Below are 27,003 nucleotides of genomic sequence, written 5' to 3' on the forward strand. Positions count from 1 at the left end.
GGCCACACAGTTTTGCCACAGTCATTGTGGAATATTTGTTTTTGTCTTGGACTGATTTACAAAGACTGAATCATACAAATTATTACACTGTCCCAGGAACACTGAGACATGACGACATATATCAATGATATCCTGTTTGGAATGGCTTTATATTTTACTAAAGCCAGGCCTGGCAGCGCAGGTAGGTCTTTGATTCCAGACGAATATGAAACAGGAGGATTATTACTTCAAGATCAGCCTAGACTACAGAGAGAGTTCAAAGTCATCACGGTAACTTAATGAGACTCAGCCCTCCACAAATAATGCAATGCTTGGGGTCATTGCTCAGCAGTAGGCAGTGTATTTAGTGTGTGAAAAGCCCTGAGGCTCAATCTTAGCAAAGGGAAAAAAAAAGGTCTTAGTTCTTATCAAGATATTTAAATAAAGGAGTCTTTCAAACAATAAAATACATATAATTCATTATCAGGGGAATATTTCATGCTGTCATCCGTTTTACAAAATAATTAGAGCACACCAGTGGTTTTCCAGAGACTGTTGGATGGCTGAGTGTACGGAAGCTGTTCTTCCTTATTTGTGACATTACAGATAAAACAAAGCTTCCAGGGTAAGTCAGCAATGACTGCGAAGAATGTAAACTGTTTAAAACAAGCCCCACATGCTTCTTAAGTAAAAGAGGTAATAAATTCTACATAATTTCAGTGAAATTTTTTTTTAAATTCCGCAGCCTTGCTGACAATGATCTTATAGGGTTGTTTTAGATTTATTTTTACTTTTGGTTGTGTGTGTTTCTGTGTATGTGTGCATGTGTGTGTTTCATCTCCAAGTGTAGGTGCCCACAGTGGCAAGAGTAGGAGAAGACCCCCTAACACCAGAAGGGCAGGTGGTTGCAGCCATCTGATGTGCATTCTGCAAGTTGAATTTGGGTCCTCTGAGTGAGCAGTGCATGCTCTTAGCCACTGAGCCATCCCTCCAGCCCCCGTGTTGGTAGATGTTTATATGGTTCTGCAGGAGCCCATGGCATGTTAACAGAGGACCTTATAGTGAAGAGCTTACATGTTTAACAGTAAGTTAGCAAATATTAATAGATGTCAAATTTAAAAGTTCCCGTTTCCAATTCTGTTGAAAGGATACATTTGAAGGATCATCTCCGTAGTTTCAACCTCAAGAGACACAGCAAAGCAGACCAGAGCCGTGAAGACACCTGACTCCATAGGCACTAAAGAGCCTGCCTTATGGATTACACTGGGTAATTTTGTAACCTGAGTGTGCTCTCATTTATTGCATTCCATTTCCATGGAAACATACTGTAAATACTAGGCTGCAAATTGTACTCCTTTCAGGGTTGTTCATTTAATCTTCCTCTTATGTCCATTTACCACAAGGGAAGTCTACAGTTGAAACACATCGTCCTGAGGGGCAGCTATGTTTCTGAAAGGTGAGTCTTGTGCCATCCACCACGTGGGGCAGGATATGCTGCGTTTTCTACGATGTAGTGCAGTGCAAAGCAGGCTTACTGTCAAGTGTACTACAAGAAAATAAAAATACTTAAATGTTTGAACCATGCTGGTTTTTTTTTAAGTGATTGAGTAGGAAGAATGTAGTGCCTGTGTGACTCAGAAAGAAGATGCTAGAAGTTATACCATGTCATGCGGTAAACGGGGAATGTGGGGCCATATGAATGTCAATGCCTTTTTACAGACGAGTCCTTTGATCCTGGAGACGTGCTGATCACAAACTGCACTCATTGACACTGCCAAGCTTTAGAGCTGTGCAGGAGACTAGAAGGCTGATGCTGGCATGGGTAATGAGAGGGGGGAGTGATGCTTTTCCCGATCCCACAGAAGAACAGCGCACTTTCAGAAACCTTATCCTGGTGCTGAGCGGAAGCAAGGGGCGTATCTCGGCCTGGCCTATTCTGCAAGAAGATGCTCCAGCACACAACAAGAAAATTTGCTCAACCATGTTCATAGCAGCCTTATTCATAATAGCCAGAACATGGAAACAGCCTAAGTGTCCATCAGTAGAAGAATGGATAAAGAAACTGTGGTACATATACACTATGGAATACTACTCAGCTATTAAAAACAAGGAATTCCCAAAATTTATGGATAAATGGATTGAGCTAGAAATGATCATAATGAGTGAGTTAGCCCAGAAGCAGAAAGACTCAAATGGTATATACTCACTTATATCTGCATGCTAGCCCAAGGGGCATGTCCCACGAAAGCCTTCACTTACCAGGAAACTGGGACAGAGGGGAGGACATCCTATTGGGACTCTAGATGAGAGAAGCATGGGAGAATAGCAAAGTAGAAGGATCCAGAGGGTCCTAGAAACCTACAAGTAGAACATTATGATAGGCAGATTTGGGCCCAGGGGTCCCGCTCAAACTAAGGCATCAGCCAAGGACAATACAGGCAGTAAACTTTAAACCCCTACCCAGATCTAGCCAATGGTCAGAACATTCTCCACAGTTCAGTGGAGAGTGGGATATGACTTTCTCACGTACTCTGGTGCCTCATATTTGACCATGACCCCTGGAGGGGGAGACCTGGTGGCACTCAGAGGAAGGACAACAGGTTACCAAGAAGAGACTTGATACCCTATGAGCACATACAGGGGGAGGTAATCCCCCTCAGGAAAAGTCATAGGGGAGGGGAATAACGGGAAAATGGGAGGGAGGGAAGAATGGGAGGATACCAGGGATGGGATAAACATTGAGATGTAACAAGAATAAATTAATAAAAAAAATTAAATAGAAAAAAAAAGAAGGAATGACTGCCCAAGACTGCTAAGTGAGGTGCAGACCTTGCTTGTGTTGTTCTGACGGTCCCTGCTGTCCATGATCACACTACCACATAGACACCCAGGCCACTGCACGATGGCCTACTGACGGCAACACAAAAGTGCTTTCTGGCTGATTCTGACGTGAACTGCAAGCGGCTCCAGCCTCTTGCCTGGGTGTCTGTGCGCCACCGGCCTTCCTTACCACTGGATAAAAACATTGATTAGCTTTAGTAGGTGATTACCAATTTGAATTTTGTACCCAAGGAGCTGGCAGCAATATGGGCTTGACAACCGTGTCCTTTTGGAGCTGTGCCTCATTTCTGCTGCAAAGGCCAGCAGCTTTCTCTGATGGGCATTTAATTAAGTCTCTAGTGGGTGAGAGGGAGGAGGCGGATTATGCGTGAGAAGATTTTTATGGCCAGATGTAACTTTTGGTGAATCTGTGTCAAAAAATAATCTGCTTTCCAAGATTTACTTAATAATTTTAAAAATAAAAATAAAAATAAAATCTAGCCTGACAACCCTCAGACTTTATCCCTATCAAATTACAGGGTAACAGTAGAGTGGGCAGGGTGTCGGATGGCAGTAGAATACACTGCTACAGGGCTGGAAAGAGTACCCATGCCCAATGTATGCATTCTGTGGGGTCCAGCCATTGCACATCTATATATGTATCCAAGCAAGCTAGACAAAGGCCTTATGTATACCACAATGGCAGAACTATCCAACTACAGACAGGAAGAAGCTGGGCATGTGAAAGGTAGCACATTTGGAGTCTCTTGCAGTTTAAAAGGTAAGACTCTGCTTGTTGCAATAATATGGATAAATGTCAGCATTATCTCAGTGGGCAAAGTTTGGAGTTCAGAGATGGCTAACTGAGCAAAAGTACTTCCTGCAAAGCATGAAGACATGAGTTCAAATCCACAGTACCCATGTAAAACCCTGGGTGTTGTTGCTCTACATTGCTGGTAATCCCCTGCCAGAGGGAGAGACAGGAGGATCATGGTGAGTTCCAGGTGCCAGCCATGATCTAGGTTCAGAAAAAGAGAGACCTTTTTATCATGGGACTCTGCCAGGGTAATAGAAGAGGACATCAGATGGTTCCCTGGCATCTACACATGGCTGTGATGACCTGAACACACACTGTATATATACACTGCACACATGTACACACAGAAAGAAAAACAGAACAGAACAAAAATTTTGTGGTGCTTAAGAAGAGATAAAGTGATTTGGGACAGGAGAGCCTAGAAGATCGGTTACTTTTGGAATTAGCGGCCATTTACTCAATTTTCTATATATAAATAATATCTGCACTAGATCAGTGAATAACAATAGGATCAATTTATCTGGAACCTTCATAGGGAAGTCAGCGTGTGGGAAACTGAACAGAAGAGTGTAACAGAATATTCTAATTTGAGTTTAACAAATAAACTTCTAAATATCAACTATGATTTGTGGAACATGTTATCACACGTCTGCAGGAGTCGCCAACTTCAAGCTTGTTTCTGAGAGAGGAAGGGAAAGACAGGGAAACATGACATGGTGGTAGCGGGCACAGCCTGCTTTGCTTTGCTCCCCTCTCCTATTAGGAGCTTCACAATATTGAAGAACCCTTTGGCAGAGGCCAGGTGCAGAGGCCCATCTCCACCTTCACCACTTACATTGACGTCAGCACCAAATTTCAAAAGGACTCTGGTTACCTGGAGGAGCCCATCATTTGAAATTAGTATGGGATTGGTGTCCCCCCTCCGTGCACTGGATGCCTCACCTGGCTACAGGGGGTGGTGACTTCTGGATCCATATCCTCCCCTGTGCTAGGAGTCTTACGTAGGGACACCCCCATAGACTCCAGGGAGCCTCCTCTGTCCCAGACATGCCACCTCTGTTCTTTCTCCTGGTCCTCTCTCCTACTCCCCACCCCTGCTCTCCAACCCGACTCTCACCTGATCCCACACCCTCTACCACTCAGTTCCCTCCCTCCATCTACTTCAGATGACTATTTTGTTGCCTCTTCTGAGTGAGATTCAAGCATCCCCCCTTGATCCCTCCTTGGCTTCTTTGGGTCTGTGGATTATACTCACCCATAAAAACCTTAGACCCAAAATTTGTCTTGCCTACAAGAAGTGTAGGGATAAAGGTAGAGCAAACATTAAAGGAATGGCAAACCAATGGCTGGCCCAACCTGAGACCATGTCCTAGGAAAAAGCCAACCATTACACTATTAATGATTTTCTGCTTTGCTTACAGACAGCAGCCTAGTATAACTGTCTTCTGAGAGGCTTAATTCAGCAGCTGATGGAAACAGATGCAAAGAACCACAGCTAAACACTTAGGAGGAACGCAGGGAGTCCTGTGGAGGAGTTGGGGGAAGGATTGAGGGATCTGGAGGGATCAAGGACACCACAGGAAGACCTACAGAGTCAACTAACCTGGGCCCATGGGGGACCACAGAGACTCAGCCAACAACCAAAGACTGGTCCTACGTCACTATACATATGTTGCAAATCTGTAGCTTGCTCAACATGTGGGTCCCCTAGCAATGGGAGTAGGGACTGTCTTTGACTGTCGCCTGCTTTTGCATCCCTTTCCCCTTGTCAGGCCTCAGTGGGAGAGGATGCGCTTAGCCCTGCTGTGACTTGAAGTGCCATGGTGGGGGCCTCTGCTTCTCTGATAAGGAGAGGGGGAATTGGGGCAGGGGGCATGAGAGTGCAACTGGAAGAAGAGGAAGAGGGGGCTAGGATCAGGCTGTGAAGTGATGAGAGGGGGGGGAGGGAGAGAGACAGAGGGAGAGAGACAGAGGGAGAGAGAGAGAGACAGAGAGAGAGAGACAGAGGAGTGTCATTCTAGGCTTCTACCTAAGGAATGGTGCCATCCACAGTGGCAATTTCACATTTTCATTAACAGTTAAGGCAATCTTCCACAGACAGGGCCAACTTTTTATAGACTATCCATCACCGAGACTCCCTACCCAGGTGATTCTACTATGTGCCACGTTGACACTGGAAACTAACCAGCTGAGTGCCATACAATGACTGGGAGTTAAGAACCGGGGGGCAGGGTGTCTGCATAGAATCACAATCTGACTTACTTAGGCTCTGGGCCCTTGAGATGAGCGATTAACTGCTTTCTGATGCTTTCAGTGCTAGCGTTGGAGTTCCGGCCCTCACACTTCTAGGTAAGTGCCTTATCAATGAACTACACTGCCCCGACCAATGGTATTAACCTCACCCCAAGTGCCTTTGACATAGTCAGATGTAACTTACAGGTTACAGTGAGGACTAGAGGAGATTATATGTTTAATGTGCCAAGTCCATCGGCTGACATACAGTAGGCTCGTACAATAGACATTCAGTACAAGTTCTCAACAAAGCATTAGCTAGTGGCAGATGGGGAAAGTCCTTCCTGCTGGGTGTTCTAGGCAACAGGAGGGACTCTGGGGTCCAGCTCACATATCTTAGCTTGTCCCTGTCATCAACTGAGCTAATATTTTGAGACCTTGGCTTCTTGTTGGAGTAGAAGTGGTAATGGCTCTCTTTCTTCAAGCTGCTGTGGGGACAAGTTAGATTTTGTAAAGAGCACAGAGAAGTGCTTAGCCCTAAGCATCTGTCTGTAGAAATAGAAACATGCATGGGAAATGTGTGCATTTCAGCCTTCTGTTTGCTAATGGACTGGTCCACACTTACTTCCTGATGAGCAGAACCTGGCCACCTAAGCAGATCTCAGAGACTTCATAACAGATTTAAACCTTCCAGAAACTCGATTGTCTATTAAGCGCTCTTATTACATGTTTAGGAAACACTGCTCTTGCTGTAAGCACTCCTTCCTTCACTTAAAATTAAGTGAATAAGCAAACGAGAAGGAACAGGGTACACAGGGACGCTGAGTTCACCACTCTCCTTGTTAGCATATTTTTGCAAATGACAACAGTTTCCATAAATTACTGGTTCTGTGCCTTCATTCAGAAAGTGAGTCCCTTATCATAAAAGGGCCATCCACATTTTAGCATAATCTGTATGGCTGTGACTGTATTTTCCGGGAGAGTAAACAAATTCAGCTGTTCACTGGCACACATAGAGGCTCTTTGTCTCTCTGTCGGTTATGAGGTTAATCAACAAAGTTTATGACTCCGCAAACAGCATACACACACCACACCTCCTCTTCCTACCTAACTATAGAAGTGTGGGGTTTTCCCCTCACCCCACTTTTGAAGCCTGTATGTGTACTGTGTCCGGTTTCCTGGCCACCTGGGCATACCCTGAGTAGCACATCGACGGGCTGACAAGTTTCATAATCTATGGGTTGTGCTTCACAAGCCTAAGAGTGTGCAAGCCTATGCCATCTCACAGGGACACAAAGGCACGGCCAGAGCAGCACAGAGCAAGGGAAAATGCAGTTAGACCCCTCAGGGTACTCAGACATGATGACTGAACAAGAAGATAAAGATTACACACAGGAAGGATAGTTTGATTTAGTTATCTACTTACTTTTGTATTTATGGGTTTCTTTGATTCTTTTTTGTTTATTTTTTTTTTTTTTCAAAATAGCTAAGGGGTAGTGTTTAAAATCAGCATAGGTATTGTTTGTCTTTCACCACGCAGAGGTGGAAAATCAATAGACTTTGAAGTTAGAACACATCATTTTGAATTCTGACTTCGCTGTTAAGTTAAACTGCCTGGGTTTGACAGTGGGCTCGCTAGAAGGGGGCATGTGGCCTTGCAGAGAAAGCACAGGGCTGGGAGCTGGCCAGCTTGGTGCACTTTCCAGCTCTTCTGTTCTTAACAGTCTTACTGGTGTTACTACCTGTCCTGCTGGGCTTGGGATGTAGCACTGGTAACTGGGGGTAAATGCACTGAATTAGAAAATGTTTCTGAAGGCCTATGCTCGCCTGATTGCTGCAGGTCCCTATTTGCAAAGCCGCTGGCAAGGCCTGGCATTCTCAGCACTTCCTGACATGACTTCGACCTCTCACTGCAGTGTGCATTCCCACAGTGTGCCACCATTTCCTCCTGCTCTATACAGACAGACCCAGGAGAAACATCAGGCCTGACAGCAAATCCAGGACAATCAGCTGAAAACATTGTTGATCACAATTGCAAGTTCCTCTTAAGGCAACTCGCAGGCCCAGAGCCAAAGAAAGCTATGGATTTTTTGGGGTGGAGGAGGGGGGCCTTTCTGGCCTCCCACACCCCCAAGAGCATAACAGAGAAATATGGCTTCTGAAAGGCACCTGTTGCAGGCTGCTAGAAGGGCTTTTGTGATACGGCTTGTGCCTGCTCCACCAGCATCCTCACAGTGGCATGTACTGCACATCTCCCAAGCAACTCTATTTCTTTGTAAAGGCATTCCTGGAAAGTCCGTATCATAAATATTCTTTTAATTAAGAAATGAAGATTGCCATGTGTGGTGGTGCACATCTTTAATCCCAGCACTTGGGAGGCAGAGGCAGGCAGATGACTGTGAGTTCGAGGCCAGCCTGGTCTACAAAGTGAATCCAGAACAGCCAAGGCTACACACAGAAACCCTGTCTCAAAACCAACAACAACAAAAAACAAAACAAAACAAACAAAAAACAAAGAAATGAAGATTAGATGTGCTATATAAGCTACAGATAGCCATAAAACTGGGAGATTTTTGGTTTTTTTTCTCCCAAATTCAAGCTGGCTGATTCCCATTGCTATAAATCGCCATGAACTCTGCAATATCTCCTTCCTGCACTAAGACAGTCTGAGTGAATGACACAGCATTGCAATGTTTATATGGATCTATAAGCTCTTACCAGTTGAGCTGATGAGAATATTGTACAAATTATCAGCATGGTACTGGGGTTCAAACCCAGGAGCATCTAAGACAAAACCTGTTGATCACTGAGCTATGCTACAGCCTCCCAAAACACCTTAAGCACTTCTTTGTTGAAGACAAGACAGTTTAACAAAAGCCCATGCCTACCTGCTCAGGCTGCGATGTGCAGTGGGATGAAGAAGACTGCATCTTGAAGATTAACGTTGGCCCCATGTTGCAGCAACACTTCCACAGCCTAGATGAGGAAAAAATGCTTGTTAGTGCCCCTCCATGTCCAGCTCCCAATCAGGAAGTCAGTTCTGACACACATCCTCTTTGCCTTTGCCAAGAAAACAAACTTCAGCACTTTCATATGACATCTAAGGTCCCCTTCAGTCTGATGGTATCACGTGTGTGTGTGTGTGTGTGTGTGTGTGTGTGTGTGTGTGTGTGTGTGTTGCACATATGTGTGTGCATGCTCCCTCAGAGGATAGCTTCCACAATATAAGTCCCAAAGATTAAGCTCAGGTCATCTGGCTTGGCAGCAAACCTTGACTTGCTGACCCTCCTTGTAAAACCTGATGGCATCCTTCTGAACATGTCTCTGATGCCTCTCTTCTGTAAAAACAAAGCAGCTTCCAGTTTCCTCCTCTCTCTAAGCTTTCTTCTCACATTGCCCTCAGTCCTGCCTGCAGAGGTTTAAACTTCGGCCAAAATGGAGCTGCTTCTAATGTCTCCTCAGTTTCTTTCTCTTCACTGCCTTCTGCTTGGGTGGGACTAGGTCTTGTCTAGGCAAAGTTTATTTTACAGGCCCTACTGTGCTGTGGTCATGATGGCAGAGCTGCTTCCCGACAGGTAGTGCCATCCAGGGAGTCTTTGTAACCTTATGAGGTAAGGATGAAGGAAGGTGAAGGGAGTGTCGCTTTCTTTCTTCCTGTCTTCTTCACAGCTGGCAATGAGGTACACCATCCTCTTCCACAGGCACTGGCCACTGCACAGCCATGTGAACCTTTACAAGCCATAGACTTAACCTTTTAGAGTCAAGGTCTCCAAAAAGCTATCCTCCCTCCCTCCCTCCCTTCTTTTCTTCCTTCCTTCCTTCTTTGCTCCCTCCCTCCCTCCCTTCTTTCCTTCCTTCCTTCTTTGCTCCCTTTCTCCCTCCCTCCCTCCCTTCTTTCCTTCTTTCCTTCCTTCTTTGCTCCCTCCCTCCTCCCCTCCCTCCCTCCCTCCCTCCATTCCCTCCTTCCTCCCTCCCTTTCTTTCTTTTTTGCTATTGTTTTTATTTGTTTAGTTTCTTTTTCTTTTCTTTTTTTTTTTTTTTTTTGGCTTGAGTACTTTTTCACAAAGACACACAAGTTCCTAATACATATTAATCTTCTCTGTGTTAGTAAGAGTGGGACTAACTATTATCTACACTTGTAGAGAAGGGAGAAAGGAGAATTTTTTTTTTTTACAAGTCTATGTCTTCCTTATAGACAAACAGGAAGAGAACAGAGCTTTGCTTGCTGATTTCTTCTCCACTTTCTCTCTCGTTACTTGATGTACCCACATGGTTTAGAGCATTATGCTCTGCTGTCTTTCACATTGAGCCTGATGACCTGTCAGGTCTTCCTTATCACACACTGACTGCAGATATTTTTCGTAATGTATAAGCTAGTCTTCAGCTGACACACATTTGAGAGCATTTTCAAATGTCAATTCGATGGGAAACAGGGTCTTGGTCTGGAGAGTCCGGGTTCCTAACTCTCCTTCTGCCCCAACAAACACCAGAGGCCCTCAGAGCTGAGGGGCATTTCCAATCACAGCCCTAGAGTTTTAAATGGAAGCCATTGAGAATGAGAAATCAAGACCTGTCTGAAGTTCATAGATCAGGTTGGCTTCAGGAGTGCAGTGACTCTGCAGTGTCACTCCCAAGCCTTGCTCGGCTTCTACAGGGAGCTTGCTCACTTATTTGTTGTGTCACCATTGGGACTTACATTGTCGCTGGCCACTTTGTGCCTCCTGCTCTGCTTCCTAGTTGGTGGTGAGGTGAACTGCTCTCCCGTGCCACCATTGCTTACTCATCCACTGTCGGCACAGAACCAAGTCTAGATGTCACATGCAAAGGCGAAGAGACTGCTCTTGGAATTCTGAAAGTCTGGGTATGTGAGTCACTTCCTAGACACTTCAGAATTGAGCTTTAGTTTATGTTTAGATATTTTAAGTTGGTGATCAGTAGAAATTATAGTGTATCAGTAGAACTTGTAGTGTATTAGGAGAATCTGTTCTACTAATAAAAGTTGAAGTCATAATCCTTATTGACAGAGGTTACATATCAGACACTGAACTTTTCAATGGAGCTTAGAATTCACTGTGTTTTATACCCCCAAACAGAAAGACAGGTACTTCTCTTCCATTTTTAAAATGAAGAAATGGAACCTTGGGGTGACTCAGTGGCACACTTATGGTCAGCTAGCCAGTCTGAGGGAAAGTCAGAGTGCAAACCCACATCAGTCTGACTTCAAGCTGTCCTTCCATCATGCTGCCCACCACCCCCACACCCTGAGCCCAATCTCACGAGCATTAAAAAGAAGCCAAACTCAACCTGGTTGAAGAAGCCGCTTTCTGGGATCACCCTGGGAATTAATGCCAGGGCCATTAATATGAAACATTTGGTATCTGAGGCTTCCTGTGACTGTGAGACTAGAAACAAGCCAGGGAGATGAGGCTTCTCATAATTTGTGTTATTTTAAATATAGCCTAAAAGAAGGTGGATGGCATGAATTTTTACTTGAAAAAAGACATTCAAATATTAACAGGTAGAGCCAATTTCTTGGGCATGGTCCCATAATTTACTTTCCTTCTAGAAAGATAAATTGTCAAAGGCGGATGTCTTCACTACTAAGTTTGCTCTCATCCAGCCGCTGAGAAGGTCGACCTTGGGCAGAATATCCATTAATTATGCAGTACTGAAGTTTGGAGAATCTGTCAAAATCTAAGTTTTAATGAAACCACATGGAGTCTTTATTGAACTGTAGGGTTTTAATAGCGTATTTTTAAATTTAAGAAACTAGTTAACCATTGAGACACTGTCTGTGGGGATTCTGTATTTTCAGTTAGAAGAAATTCTTTATGTTATGATTTTCAGTGTCATTCTGCGTAGACTCTTTCTTAGGAGTCAGGGGAATAAGGAATATTTGGTGTACAAACATGTCCGCCAGTTGGGCAAACACAGAGGTATTTGTGTAGACATTTAAAGAAAGAGCTGCACAATCATCTTATCCATATTTCCTCTACCCAGAGCAGGAAAGGACTCGTTAATCTGCTTTATACTATTTGTATTACATGGAGCCACATATGGATTCCACCCTACTTGACACTGTGGAAGATGTCTGTGGGTGTATGTGACTCTGTTCTTAATCAAAGAGGAAAGGGGGAAGATACAGCTGCTATGGTGTATAAGGGAATTTAAATGTTGACAATGGCAACCTCCTGTCTGATCAGAATGTTAAACAATGTGATTCATTAAATGCCTGTGGGACTTTTACTTCAAATCAGTCTTCAGCAACTCCTACGTGTTTGATTCATGACAGAACTTATAACTGAGCATTTAAAATTATGCACATTATCTCATAAAGATTTCTGGGGGCTATCTTGGTGTGGTAGTATAAACCAGCCATTCCAACAATCAGAAAGAGGAAGCAGAGAGAACCCCATGAATTCAAGACCCTCCTGGTCAGCAGGCTGAGGCTTTGTCTCAAAAAAGCAATTATAGAGTATATATTATGCAATTTAATCTTTTGGAAGAATACAGTACGAACTTCCTCAAAATATCAAAATAATTTTTTTATATAATAGTAACCTGGAAAAAATTATTATCACATGATCTCTGAGTAGTCTATAGACACGTTCGGTCTGTAAGCTGTTTAAGATTTAACTTTGTGTACTCTATGGAAATGTTATTATTAAAGTATTAACTGGCAGGAGTACCCCCAGCTAACAGGAAGAAAAGGACCATAAGTACTTCCCAGTAAGTAGATTTTTTAAGCACAGAAACTGGGTCAAAACTCTATATTTTGGGGGAATGGAACAATCATGATATAAATCACCCTCTGTAGATATATTTCTTTTCCAGGTTATCCATAGAGGTCCCAGCAACCCTCTTCTTCAGCTTGTGGCTTAAATGTTCACTTGTACCTTCTGCCTCTTCATTCTAGAATCTCATTCAGCTGCTTAGCTTATATTTTGTTTTATGGGTGGCACCATAAAACATCCATCATGGATCTCATGGAGATGTTTACTGAACTGAGGTATCTTTCCCCCTGATAACTCTAGCTTGTCACAAGCTGACACACAAACCCAGCCAGTTCCAAGTCTATGGCCACACCTCTGCAACAGCATAATGAAATGCCTGGAGGTTACAGCCACACTCACGGGGAGACTATAAAATGAGCCAGACAATTGGAGCCAGAGAATGGAATTTAGACTGTTCTAGGTGATAGAAATCATTGTCAGGAATGGTAGTGCCAAGAATGGGAAAGACAAGACCAAGGTGTCAACGATGACACCTGCAAAGTGAGATAGGCAGGAGTACAGAACAGTCAAACTAATGCATTTCCAAGGTAAGGAGCACAGAGCAGTCAAACTCGTGCATTTCCAGGTAAGGAGCACAGAGCAGTCAAACACATGTATTTCCAGGTAAGGAGCACAGAGCAGTCAAACGCACGCATTTCCAGGTAAGGAGCACAGAGCAGTCAAACGCACGCATTTCCAGGTAAGGAGCACAGAGCAGTCAAACTCGTGCATTTCCAGGTAAGGAGCACAGAGCAATCAAACGCACGCATTTCCAGGTAAGGAGCACAGAGCAGTCAAACGCACGCATTTCCAGGTAAGGAGCACAGAGCAGTCAAACGCACGCATTTCCAGGTAAGGAGCACAGAGCAGTCAAACGCACGCATTTCCAGGTAAGGAGCAACACCTGCAGTGTTGTCTCCTCCACGGCAGTTGCCTCTGGTTTTCTAGTTTTCTTCGGGCAGCTCAGGGCTCTTACCCACAAGAGGTTGCTTCTGTTGCAAACAACCACTCAATGTTAGATTTTAACCCCGTTTTCACATTTTCAAAGCAACAAACAAAAAGTTGTACCAGTTAAAGCTGATAATGGTGTCTTATTGGATACAAATGTTACTGTGAGAGCAGTTTGGATGGAGGCATACAGTTTGTACTGACTAAACTCCTTTAAATTGCTTTTTCCTGCAGATTTTCCACTTAGAGGTTGTAGTGGTCCTTGAGATCTTTTACAAATGCTGTGTTTAATATTCTCTCAATCCAAGCTTCTGAAACTGTGGGCTTATCACCTCTAGCAGGCACATAGCTTCATTGGGACCGGAAAAAGTTTTCTGGACAGGCAGAGACCAAAAATAAGTTCCAAAGCAAACATGTGAGCCTGAGGTGTTCTGTCAGGGTTTGCCCGTAACATCCGATTTCATTGTAACCTGCATTCTAAACACACATGCTCTATGCACTGTCTATGCCATCACACCATACAACAGCAATGAACACTAAGATATCTCAGATCAAATTGGAAGCCATAATATGCTATTCATTGCAATGTTTTACAGTGTATACATTAGAAACATAATTTTAACAACAAAATGGGCATTTTGATATTTATTTACCATTCCCAGTACAAACCATCAAATCGTTATCTCTTTCAGTCATATTATGCTAGACAGACAAGCATATTTACTTCACCAGCATGAGATTTGCTTATCTTCAATAAATGGTAAAGTTATACTATGACAAATAATGTTTTTGAAATACATTTCTTCATGATTTATTATGAATATATGTTTTACTTATATACCTGTTTTATGTTCCTGCATACTCAGGCTTGCACAATAACTTCTTGGGTGAAAACAGGTTAAGAATGAGGAAGGTCCAGAAGCCGTGCTCTGTGTTCTGTACAGTTCTCCACTTAGGTCATCGCTGAATGTTTCCATAATAACCTTTGCAAACCCCACACAGCTCTAATTAGGCTCGTGACTAGAGAACCCAAATGGAAAATTGTTTCTTCAGGCTGTCACAGAAGTAAGGCTCTCCTTCTCTGAGAGTTCCTTATGACTTCACAGAAAATTAAATTTGGCTTTGAAATTATCCAGAATGTGATTTCATAGATAATTATTATCAATTGAATTAATGAAATCATCATTTTAGGTTGTGAAAATAAAGCTTAAAAACACAGTTGTGTGTGTCCTTGTGTGTTTATATATATGTGTGTGTGTGAGTATGTGTGTGTGTGTGTTAAACAAATTCTACTAATATCACTTTCCAGGAAATGCTGAGAATGCATGAAGAAAAGCAGCTCCTGAGGACTGAGGTACCACATACATCAGAACAGTGAGGCTAACCCATGTTCAACTCATCCTTACTCAGAGCAATATGATGTCAAAGCCAAGGACTCCTGTGTTATGCTTTCATGGAGGTAAGAATTCACACACATGCATACACACACATACTACACACACACACACTCACACACACACTCACACTCACTCACACACACACACTCACACACACACTCTCTCTCTCTCACACACACAAGCAACTGGCAATAGAGGATGAAGGGACTAGGAGGGTCAAGGTGAATATGATGGGTTACAATGTTTTGCCACATTGTGCCTCTCATTGTCTCTGATGAGACCCATTGTTTTGTAAGCTGACCAATATCAGAGGAAAAGAAGATAATCTACAATGCAAATATAAGATATACATGAGATACTTATGGCTAAAAACGTGAGGGGAAGGGACACTGAAAAGGAACAAGAGGCAGTGGCAAGGGAGGAAAAGACGTCCAAGGAGCAGCTCCCAAGAGAGCCTGCAAAAGTCTGTTAGTGGAAAGCCCACGTTTCCTGCAGCCCCTAGTCAGCCACTGTGCTGCTGTGCTATTGGGTCCACAAGACAATTCTTCATGTGAGAGTCTTATTTTAAAATCTAGCTGGTAACACAGACTTTCAACATCCACTGTTAGGGACACATAGTGTTCTATGTCACCCCTCTCCAGTGGAATGCATCCCAAAGCTGTTATCGTTTCTTATGGGGTGTATTTATATAGCCTGCATTTGGGCCCTGCATTTTCTACTACACTGCAATTGCTAAGACTTGGAAATTGCAGTAAGAGTTACGGTCCTTTCCACTGATGCCACAAACCCTTGGCATGCAGCCTGGGCATCACATGGTAGAGGAATTCATATCTGACAAGCCATTTTCTCTGGACTTTTCCTTCAAGCCAACTCTCCCATTCCTTTATCTCCCCAGAGAAAGTGCTTTTGGGGGAAGTGTTTGGAAAACAAAAGTGGCAAGCCTTGGCTTGAGGCTTCGTAATTACATTCCGCAGGCGACTCAGCTGAGGGGGGCACAGAAAGAGTGTACCTCTCAGACAAGACAAAGCGGCACGAATCCTCCCAAGAAAGTATGGCAGTAATTAATGAATTCTAGCAGCTGGGTTTAAAAACAAAAGTGACAACATGAACAATGAAGTCTCAGGGTCAGTACTATTGTAAGCTCACATCCAGAGGACCCAGCGAGTCCTTTCCTGGGCTTGCTCGTTAATTAACGACAGAAAACTGACTGCCCGATGGGCTGCCGGATACCACGTTAATTTGTTGTGGGACAACAGATGTTAGCCATCTATTGTTCCTTACAGGTTTCCTCATTTAACGGTTGAGAGTGTTTGGCTAAATACCTCAGGGTGAGTGCTGCAGTGAGACCGCACGTTCACAGTTGTAGGCGAGCCATGGTTGCACAGGCACAGAAGCCGCGTACAGGTCATGTGCTTTTAGTAAGAGCCTGTTACATAAACACCTTCCGTGAGTCAGCCAGGGTTCTGTTACAGGGCAGAGGCACAGTAGTCATGATCCCATGAACCATCCTAAGTCCTGTCTGCCCAAGTTCAGGCGGTATAAATGAAAACCCAGTGACAATGAAATATATACATGCGTATATACGTATGTACTTCTACATATAATACGTACACATGTGTATGTGTAAACACATATATGTAAAATATATAATAAAATATATAAATAATACATTTATATAATTTATAACCATCCCTGAGATTAATTCCTTTGAGTGTGGTCTGACAAAATGATTTATTCCTAATGCTAAGATGTGGTAAAATATGACGGTGCTAGAAAAATTTGGCTGTGACTCACTTGATACTCTCTTTTTGATCTGCCCCTTCCCTCTCTTTCTAAAGGAAGCCGGGGTGCTTGCTTATGTGAACCGTCTTATGAACCTCACAGCGCTGGATAATGGCAGCACACTATTAATCTGCCAGCATCCACAGGAGTGTGGAAGTAGACACCTTTCACATCAGTCTTTGAGATGGCTACCGTCCTGCCTGACACACTATATCCTTTTGAGACCACTTAATTCAGGGGGCCCAGCTAATTTACCCTAATATCTTAGACCTAAACATCTATAGAGATAATAAATGTTACTTTACAAGTCACAAACTGTTGGTGAAATTTCAGTGTAGCCATCAGTAATTAAGGCTGGGGTACAATCTCTAACATAGATACCTAAACGTTTTGGTACAATCTTTAGTATGATTTAACAAATCTGCCTGGACATCATCATCCTAACACGAAGGGGTATTTAGTTCAGAGAAGGGAGCTGGGGGGAGATTGTAGTTCATAAGGCAGAGGAGCAGCGACAAGAGAGATACACGAAGGCAGAACTCCCTGGACGTGCAGAAGACACCCCGAGAACCACTTATGACAAGGACGAGAACCATAGAGGAAGTTAAAGGTAGCATCGTCCAGACCCCAGCAAGTGTGATGGCTGCTTCTGCCTCCCAGCATGAAAACTTTATGATTCAGGGGCATTAGTGACACAGTCAGCAGAGGTCAGTCAGCTACAGTAAGGCAGGGTGAGATTCAGAATCTCCCAGGCATCTGTCACTCAGCGAGGGTGCTGACAATACTTATAGATTCATATCTACAGGATTTGAAAATATCCAGCACATGGGGCCATAGAGTTCCCAGTGTCTGAATCAAGTCAGGAATTATTAGGGATGGGAGGCAGTAAAACATGACATATAATGAAAGGACTCTAAAGGGCATAACCAAGCCTTTCTTCATTCCTTCTTTTCTTTCTTTCTTTCTTTCTTTCTTTCTTTCTTTCTTTTTTCTTTTTGGTTTTTCGAGACAGGCTTTTCTATGTAACTCTGGCTGTCCTGGACTCACTTTGTAGATCAGGCTGGCCTAGAGCTCACAGAGATCCACCAGCTTCTGCCTCTCTGAGTGCTGGGATTACAGGTGTGTGCCACTAGGCCTAGCTAATAACCAAGTCTTACCCAGAACTGAGAACTGTCAGAATCACCAAGAAGGATTACAGAATTAACACTGAAATCATTCTGTGCAATCAGACATTCAGAAGAGTCACAGACATACGATAAAGAGCAATGCCCAAGTAACAGAGATGAAAACTACAATATGCAAAATTAAAACATTCTAGATAATATAAATAATACAACAGATACTATAGAAGAGAATACAGGGGTAATTTTATTTTGTAGATGAAACTACAAAACAGAACAGCTCTGTTGAGGCTCCAGTCCCTGGACACAGTGTTGTCCACATTTCGCACATGTTGCCCTCTCTGTGCCCTCTTCCATTATCTCCTTTTATAAGATGCTCATTCAGATCTTAGGATCACAATATTTGATTGAAAATAACTTTATTTCAGCATTGTATTTAGAAGATATTCCACTGGAAACAGAATTTTAAATTATGCATTCTTTAATTCCAGTCCTTTAAAAACCACTGTTCTATCTTCTCATTTGCATGTGCTCATATAGGGACTTTGCTGTCCTCATTGCTGTTGGCTCTAAGGACATGCACGCTTTTATTCCTTTGGCTTTTGACTTCAACAGTTTTTCTTTTTATCACCTGCTTGAGCAGTTTAGTGACTACCTTCTAATAATATATGGATCTCTTCAAACTCTTCTGTTCTGAGGGTATTGAGTTCCTTGCATAGGAGAGCTTATGCTTTTTATTAAGTTGTTTGGGTGTTTACTTCAATGCCTGTCTTCCCCTAAGAGAAGCTCTGAAAACTAGTAACCATAGCAATTTTTTTAATCCCTGAATTATTTGCACTGAGTAAAGAAAAAGACTTTTCACCTATTAGCTGTTCAGTAGACATTGGTTTAGTAATCAGGTAAAGGGAAAGATGAACGACCAATGTCTAAGGCTATAATTTATATGCCTTTCAAACTCTTCTGTTTTGAAAGTATTGAGTTTCTTGCATAGGAGATCTTATGCCTTTTATAAGGACAATTGTCCCATGTCCTTGTGTATCTGCATTCAATAAATCTCACTGACATTATTTGATTCTCCTGCCCAACTTTTACACATATTTTGGTACGAATGTCTCCAAATAAAATATGTAGAATAGGGGGGAAAACCTCCTAGAGCATCAAGGTTAGCTTTGTGAAGTCTAAACCGTGAACACAGACTCTCAAGGTTTACATATTGCCCAAAACTAAACTCACACAAGGGAGAACAAGTAATGAATTTTCCTGTCTTTTGGGAAATAAAACTTGATAATAGAAGTCTATTTATAGTTAGAACTATAACATGCCTCTGGGAAAGCAATAATATTGGGGCAAACTATCTTGTTTTCTTAAAAATCTAGTTAAAAAAAAAAAGAAGCTACATTTGCCATCAGCACATGGAGAGAGCCAAGTCTAGAGAGTTCATCAAGTCTTATCTCAGTCAAGTTTTCTGAGTTCATGCACCACAGTACACAGGCAGGGCCTGGTGGGTGGAGGAGAATGAACAACAGCGGTGTATTAAAATTGCTAGCTAAGACTTCATACATTTTTAACACAGTTTAGTTTATTCTCCAATGATTGTTTACTGGGTTGGAAATTTGATTTATTTTTTTAGATACTAGCATTAAGAAAAGAGTTTAAAGTAGAGCAATAGTGAAGCACCACTCTTTTGATTGTTTCTCCTCCAAAGACTCAGTTCTCCTTGGAGAATCTAAGAGCTTTCTCTCACTGTCCAGCAAATTCTGATGACTAAGTGAAAACAACCATGAACAATGTGCACGCAAATCACATGTTCACATAGGTCAAGACTCCAAGGTGGCATTATTTCCCAAGTAACACCTTCAGTACCCATGGTTGGCTAGCGTTCGTGGATGCTCAGAAGAAGGCATCCTGTGCTTCCTTCAGGACAGAGCAAACTGCACATGAGATGGAGAAGTAAAACTCAGTCAAAAGTTTTTCCCTCTTAGGTCTATTTCTCAGGTTAAAAAAAAATGAATTCTCAATGTCACTTTCCTAAGTTCTAGAATAAAATAACAGATGCAATATAAGTAAGTCATATAACCAAGTATTTGTTTTCCTCCAAACTATAACCAAGTCATTATAGGCAATTATTACATATTTTAATTTATCTTTTGTTGCAGTTAATCCTTATTCTCATTTGGAATCAACACAGAAACAAACCTGTGGGATCATCTAGGTTAGGTCCACCGAGAAGAAAGACTCAAATTAACTGTGGGCCGTTCCATCCCAGTGGCTGGGCTGAATAAAAGGGAGAAAATAAGCTGAGTTTCAGCATGGATCCCAGCTGCCAGCTGCCACACCTTCATGGCCAGGATGGACCTCACATTCAACCTGGGAACTAAAATAGCCCCTTTTTACTTCAAGTTATAGTTTTAAGTTCTTTTTAAATGATAGCAACAAGGTGCATTATCAATGCATACATCTTACCTCTCAATTCAGTCTTGGCTGTTGTCTTAGTCAGCACTGACTATTGCTGTGATGAAACTCCAAGTTGGGGAGGAAAGAGTTTATTTCACTAACAGTTCCACATCACAGCTCACCATTAAAAGCAGTCAGGGAAGAAACTCGAGCCAGGTAAGAATCTGGAGGCAGGAGCTGATTCCTGACTTGCTCCCCATGGCTTGCTCAGCCTGCTTACTTATAATACCCAGGAGCATCAGCACAGTGATGGCTCCACCCACAATGGGCTTGGTTCTCCCCCATCAGTCACTGATTAAAACAATGCTTTACAGGTTTGCATTCAAGCCAATTTTCTGAAGGCGTTTTCTCAGCTGAATCTCCCATCTCTCAAACAATGTGGCTCTGTCAAGTTGATTTAAAACTAGATAACACAGCTATGTTAAGTTCCTATCTGCAAGTATAGCAGAGTATCTTTAATAGTGTCAGGGGTTGGCTCTCTCCCATGAGTTAGGTTTCAGGTTGGGCCAGGCATCGGTTGGACATTCCCTCAATCTCTGCTCTCTTTATCCCTGCACATCTTGTAGGGAAGGTGAATTTTGGGTGGAAGTTTTTGTGGATAAGCTACTGCTCACCCCCAGGAGTCCTGTCTCCTTAGAGGGCGTCCTTGTCAGTCTCCATGCCCCCTGCCATGTGCAGTCTCAGATGGAGTCACACCATATCCTCCCAGAAGCCTACCCTATCTTAGAACTCCAACATGTCACAGAGATGCCCTCACCCATTGTTTCTCTTCTCTCTGCACGCCCTCTGTCCTACCATCCCTGCTTTTCCCAGGTCTGATCTTCACCCTCCTTTCTAGCATATAATCTAGCATAGCTGTCCTCTCAGAGTTATAAGAGAGTGAAAAAGCAAATGTCTCAGGGTTTTCGAATTCCTGGCATGTTGCTCATTAATATTTGGGGACAATAAATCAGTATTCTCAGACATTCTCAGCATTTTCAAAATTGTGATTATTTTAAACACACTTTTAAAAATCACCACACTCTACTATTGAATAGCTACAATTCTTGTTTGGTGGCTAAACATGCTGTTTAGTGTGACTAACAAGGAACCCATCCTTTCACAGGAGGAGCCTGGGTAGGACACAGAGTGACTAATCTAGGTTGACCATAAAGCATCCTTCTCAGGAGAGGGCAGATGGCCCAGAGTTTAGTAGAGAAAACACAGAGATTATGCAATGAGGGCAAAGAAACTGAGAACAATGACGTCAGCAGGTGCTTAGGAAAACCACAAGTACTCCTCAGTCTCTCTTTGAGATTTCCCTCCATGTGGAGGTTTTAATTAATAACTAGTGAAAGACCCAGATCTCAGGGTCTCTTCTTTTCCAAGGTCTGATGATGAAGGCAGGAAGGTTTAAGAGAATTTTACAAAGTTTAGCTTGGAAACTGCCAATAGAAAATAGGCTGATTTTTTTTCCTTTATTAAATATTTTTTTTCTTGCATATGTATATGCACATATACATGTATATATACATATATGTACATACTTTATGTATATGTAGTACACACACACACACATTTGGGGAGAAAGGGGACGCTTCATCATATAATCCAAGTTGGAAATAAGCATGCCGTACTCCTTCTAAATCCAGGGACTACAGGCGTTAAGTCACCATGTGCATTTGTTCTGACATAAATTTGTTTGAATTGTAATGTACAAGAACTCTACATGTCCCAGTAAAATAATCAGCCATAAATAGCTCTGATGGGCGTGTTCTCCACTTTTACAGTTTTGCTTTAGTTGATTTGCAGTTCTATTCACGTATTCTACCAAGTTTCCTGTGCCCTGCACAGACGCACAGCCGTGGACCAACATCGGCCCACACCACGCATCCCCACAGCCGTGGACCAACACTGGCCCATACCATGCATCCCCACAGCCGTGGACCAACACCGGCCCACACCACGCATTCGCACAGACGTTGACCAACACTGGCCCAAACCACGCATCCCAGGCAAAAGGCTCCTTGCTCACCAGGGAGCAAGGAGCTCTTCCAACCATTGGCCCTGAGCACTAACTGCCTTTGGTCTGCAGTGCTGTTCACTGATGCTGTGTTCCAGTAGATGTCTCACAGTCTTCCTGGATTTTGACATTCCTCCTCCCTTTGACTGTGCATCTCAACACACTCTGTTCTCAGCTTAGGGAGTCTAACACCAGGCATGCCCCAGAGTGTCGTGTCCCTTCCAACCAGCGGAAAATAAGGACACGACCCGAGCGTTCTTCTCCAGGCAGTTTATTCAGGAACCTTTTCAGCAAGCTTCTTCTTCTCCTGCTCGCTCGCTTCTCCTCCCCCAACACCTCCGCGCCCCTTTATATCCTCTGCCTCAACCAATCAGCAGCCCTTACGTCGGTAGCTCCAATTGGTTCCCAACAAGGCGGGATGCATACGTCAGAGCAAAGCTCGGCCTACAACCCAAATAAGGACTTGTTTACCAGGAGCAGAATTGCAAGTCATTTTGTCTGGTCAGTTGCCAGGCACCATCTTAGTGAGGGCGATAGCTTCAGCTTCCCACACCAGAGCACTACGTACCTATGCAAAAGCCAGGAGCAGAACCCAGGGGGTTCTAAGTGCATCTCAGAGTAAGGCAAGTACTGAGGCATCAGAGAAGCATGATACAAAGATTTCTAGTCTATATGTTAAGTACATTTAAGCCCCAATGCTGGGGCACTTCCTTCACAAGACATCTATAGCTTTCAAGGAATAAGGAAGGAAGAATTTTCTGAGTACAGAATCTAATGCATTCAAAGAAAAGACTTAAAGAAGCCAGAAGTGGAAGGTCTGCCCTGTCCTCCAGGATGAAGAGTTTTCAAGTGGGTCTGCTGAACAGACATTTCCCAATTACACTGAACACTATTTTCTGTTCTTGATACTTTCATAAAATATACCACGTGAGCCTGTTGTGAAGTAAAGGGCTCACAACGTACATTTTGTCAAACTTCAGGTTTCATACTGTTGTGTGTTATTATATTTCTAGCTATCTTCATTTGAAAAACAAAAATCCCAGTTCACTAGAACCAGGGGAACTTATAATTGGACTAATGACTTTTTTCAATAAGGAGGAAGCTAATTAAGCAATAATAGGTTTTAGGAGCTTCCATTGCATGACAGATTTTTTTCCCTGACAGCTAGAAGCCTACAAGTTCTGAATTAATTTGTCTGGTTAGGAGAATGGCAAACTTATTAGCGTAAGTCATTCTGGCTCCTAAATTGTTTCATACTTGCTAAAGAACAGTAATGATTAAAAAGTTCTATTTTCAAATGATCAGCTGCTCTAAGTTTGGTATGCAGTATAGTTCAAAGGAACTGATCCTTGCTCTTGGAGGTTCTGAAAAAATAAAAATAGCAAATGAACTTTCCCCAAACGAGGCAGAATGTCCCTGTCTGAAGCAAGAACTATGCTTCCCTGGGGACCAGGTGACTCTCTGACTGGGGTCATCTAATGGCAGCCTCGCTGTGGCTGTCAGTGGTTAAGGGATACATCCTGAGGTGGCCCAGGTTGCTGGATTTAGCTATTTGCCATGTAAAAGGAAAGAAGATGAAGTTTCAAAGCACATGCTACAAACACCAGTCATTCAGGCTGCTGTGAGATGGACAGGCAGGGGCCTATTTCCCATGATGTCATTTGCATTTGCAGCCATTCCCTCAGAGGCACATTGCAATTCACACACCTCTGAGAGATGTAGCAGGAGCTGGTCAGTCCCCAGAGGACTTGCTGCTTGTCCAGCAAAACCCAGTCTGGTCTCAGGCGCACACATGCTTTCCAGCTGTGAGCAATGTCTTGAATATCTCCTTCTCTGATTTGGGCTCTGACCTGTGAGGAATAACTGTATTTAATCTAACAAATAAATAAACAGATGAGCACATCATACAATTCTCAACACAGAATATCTAGCCAGACATTTCCAGAAAGACTTAAGTTATTAAACTTAAACACATCCAAGAGGAATCTTAAACCTGGATGCCTTATTCCTTTAACTTCCTAGTATTTATGGAAAGATGAAGTGTGAGTAGAAATCTGCAACGTCTCTTGCTCTAAGCTTCTGTTGATACAGAGGACCTAGAAGATGGAAGCCAATGAGAAGCTAACCATGAAGAGTGCATGATCAGAAAACTTTGTCTGTTTGCTCACTTCAACAACAATAAAGCAATCAGCTGTAGCTGAAGTCATGAGTGTCCTGTGTGAAACAAAGGAGTGCTGCTATCTAGACACACTCAAAGAAACCTTTAACTATACGACTGTGTGTAGGTGTGTGCTGTGTTGATATCGAACTAATCTAATTTTACACAAGCTCTCTATTTTTAATATCTCTTTTTGGGGGGAAAGCACAGCTCTGGTCCTTGAGAAGGGGTTCTGTGTTTGAAGGACGTAGTCCTCCCTCTGCTGGGAGGACCAGTGCTGGAGGATCTATTCGGGAGGGTGTATGCAGAGAGGACCGCTGCTGGGAGGACTTCTCTGCACGAGACCTGATTGAAGGGGCCCCCCAGTATGGTCGTACGACCTCCTCAGAGAGCAGCCAGCCTCTGCTGGGCAGTGCAGTTCCACATACAAAAGTCTGGCTGCTTCATTCCGTCTTGGAAGTCCCTTGGGAGTCACTCCAAATTCAGATCTGGCCAGGAGACTGCCTGGGAAAAGACCTTTTTCTCGTTCATCCTCAAAGCTTGGTGCAATAAACACTCTGACTATTAAGGGCCTGTGCTCACTTGCTTCCACAAGTCTATAGTACTTGCGTAGGGTCAGTCTCTCAGAGTAACTCTTTGCAGCCGACCTGAGACTCCCTGTCAAAGCTGACTGTCAGACAGCAACACAATGCTCCCCTGCCCCGGTTGCCATGAAACTCCTCTCTCCACACCCTCTGACCGCAGACACAGAAATGGTTATCAGATTCCCTACCTCAGCTTTTGTTGTATTTCTTTGCCGTACTCACCGTGCCATTATAACTAGCATCTTCACAGGAAACACCGGATGCTATAATGACTAGATTTGCAAAGTGATATCTTAAACCTAATAGAAGTAATGTGTCTTGCCCATTTACCAATAATTACTAGGTAAACAGGCTTTCTGACCACCTTGCCTCCACACCTTCCTGGACAAGTCTTCACTAAGAATTTCCATGAGAGCTAGCTTCATTTCAGTAGACCAAAAGAGGCAAGTGTATGAATGTCAGGTGCACACATTGCAGAGGCCATAGGTGGAACAGTGGCTCTTTCTTCCATTGGTTTCTTTTCACACATGAAGCCAAGAGAGGCATAAAATTCATTCTTCTTGAAAATCCAAGGAAAAAATATTACTGGGCCATGCAAGAATCATCCCGAGGCCTCACTTTGTAAGACACAGCAGATCAATTCTTTGCAACCAGGTGTCTTTGAGGGACATGTAGTTGACCTGTTGATTTGATTACTGTGCACTCAACCTTCCCTTGTACCATGTTCTTTGTCTATGTGAGTGTTTGAAGGGGGGCAGACTGCTGTTGGTGTCTCCTCTAGTCTTATCTTTCTCAGAATGACCTGGCTCACCCTAATCATCTACTCCTGTCTTCTTGCTTACATACATAAGAAGTAAGTGTGCTGTCCCCTGGATGGGGAGGCCTGGTGGCACTCAGAGGAAGGATAGCAGCCTACCAAGAAGAGACTTGATACCATATGAGCATATACAAGGGAGCGGGAGGGAGGGAGAAATGGAAGGATACAAAGGATGGGATAACAATTGAGATGTAATATGAATAAATTAATAAAATATTAAGAAAGAAAAAAGAAATAAGTGTGCATGTGTATATTCAATATATATATATAAACTTATAAAGCTTGTAAGTTTTATAGATGACCATAAGTTCTGCAAATTATTTGTGTGCATTGCTGCTAAAATGCACATACCTATTTTCCCATATATTTATGTTTCAGAAAGAAAACAAGGCCTACTCACTGCCTTGGACCCTTTAGGTACTTTCAGTACTTAGAACAAAAAAAGTCAATCCTTTTAGTACTGAGTAAAAGGCAAAGCTATTTGCATTTGGTGAAAAAACAATGGGCTTGCCTTCTTACCAGGGCAGCACAAGATCAAACCACAGAGTTGAGGTTTAGACCTGAGTTCATTCACCTCAATAGAATGTTGACACTTGTAGCTAGTGATTATGCATTACAGCTGGCATCTATGGAACACACAAAAACATGAAGGATAATTAGAAACCAGGCAAGGAGTGTGAGAACACACTGCAGCATATCCCAGCACACTGGAGCAAGAGCCACCCAGTGGTGTGTCCCAGCACACCAGAACAAGAATCACCCAGTGGTGTGTCCCAACACACTGGAGCAAGAGCCACCTTGTGATGTGTCTCAACACACCTGAGGAAGAGCCACACCATGGTGTGTGCCAGCACACAGGAGCAAGACCCATGCTGTGGTGTGTTCTAGCACACAGGAGCAAGAGCCTCACTATGGTGTGTCCCAGCACACAGGAGCAAGAGCTACCCTGTGGCATTTGAGCTTGAAATCTGGCAGTGAGGTTCCTGGAGGCAGTATCCTGAATCACCTCTCCCTCTGCAGAATAACTTACACTTCCAATCTCAGTTTTAATATGGAAATGGAAATCCTATAATTCCACTCAGCCAGGAAAGATAAGTAGACTGAGCTGGTGTCAGGCAG

This window comes from Acomys russatus, chromosome 23, assembly GCF_903995435.1.
Source record: "Acomys russatus chromosome 23, mAcoRus1.1, whole genome shotgun sequence".
Classification (NCBI taxonomy): domain Eukaryota; kingdom Metazoa; phylum Chordata; class Mammalia; order Rodentia; family Muridae; genus Acomys; species Acomys russatus.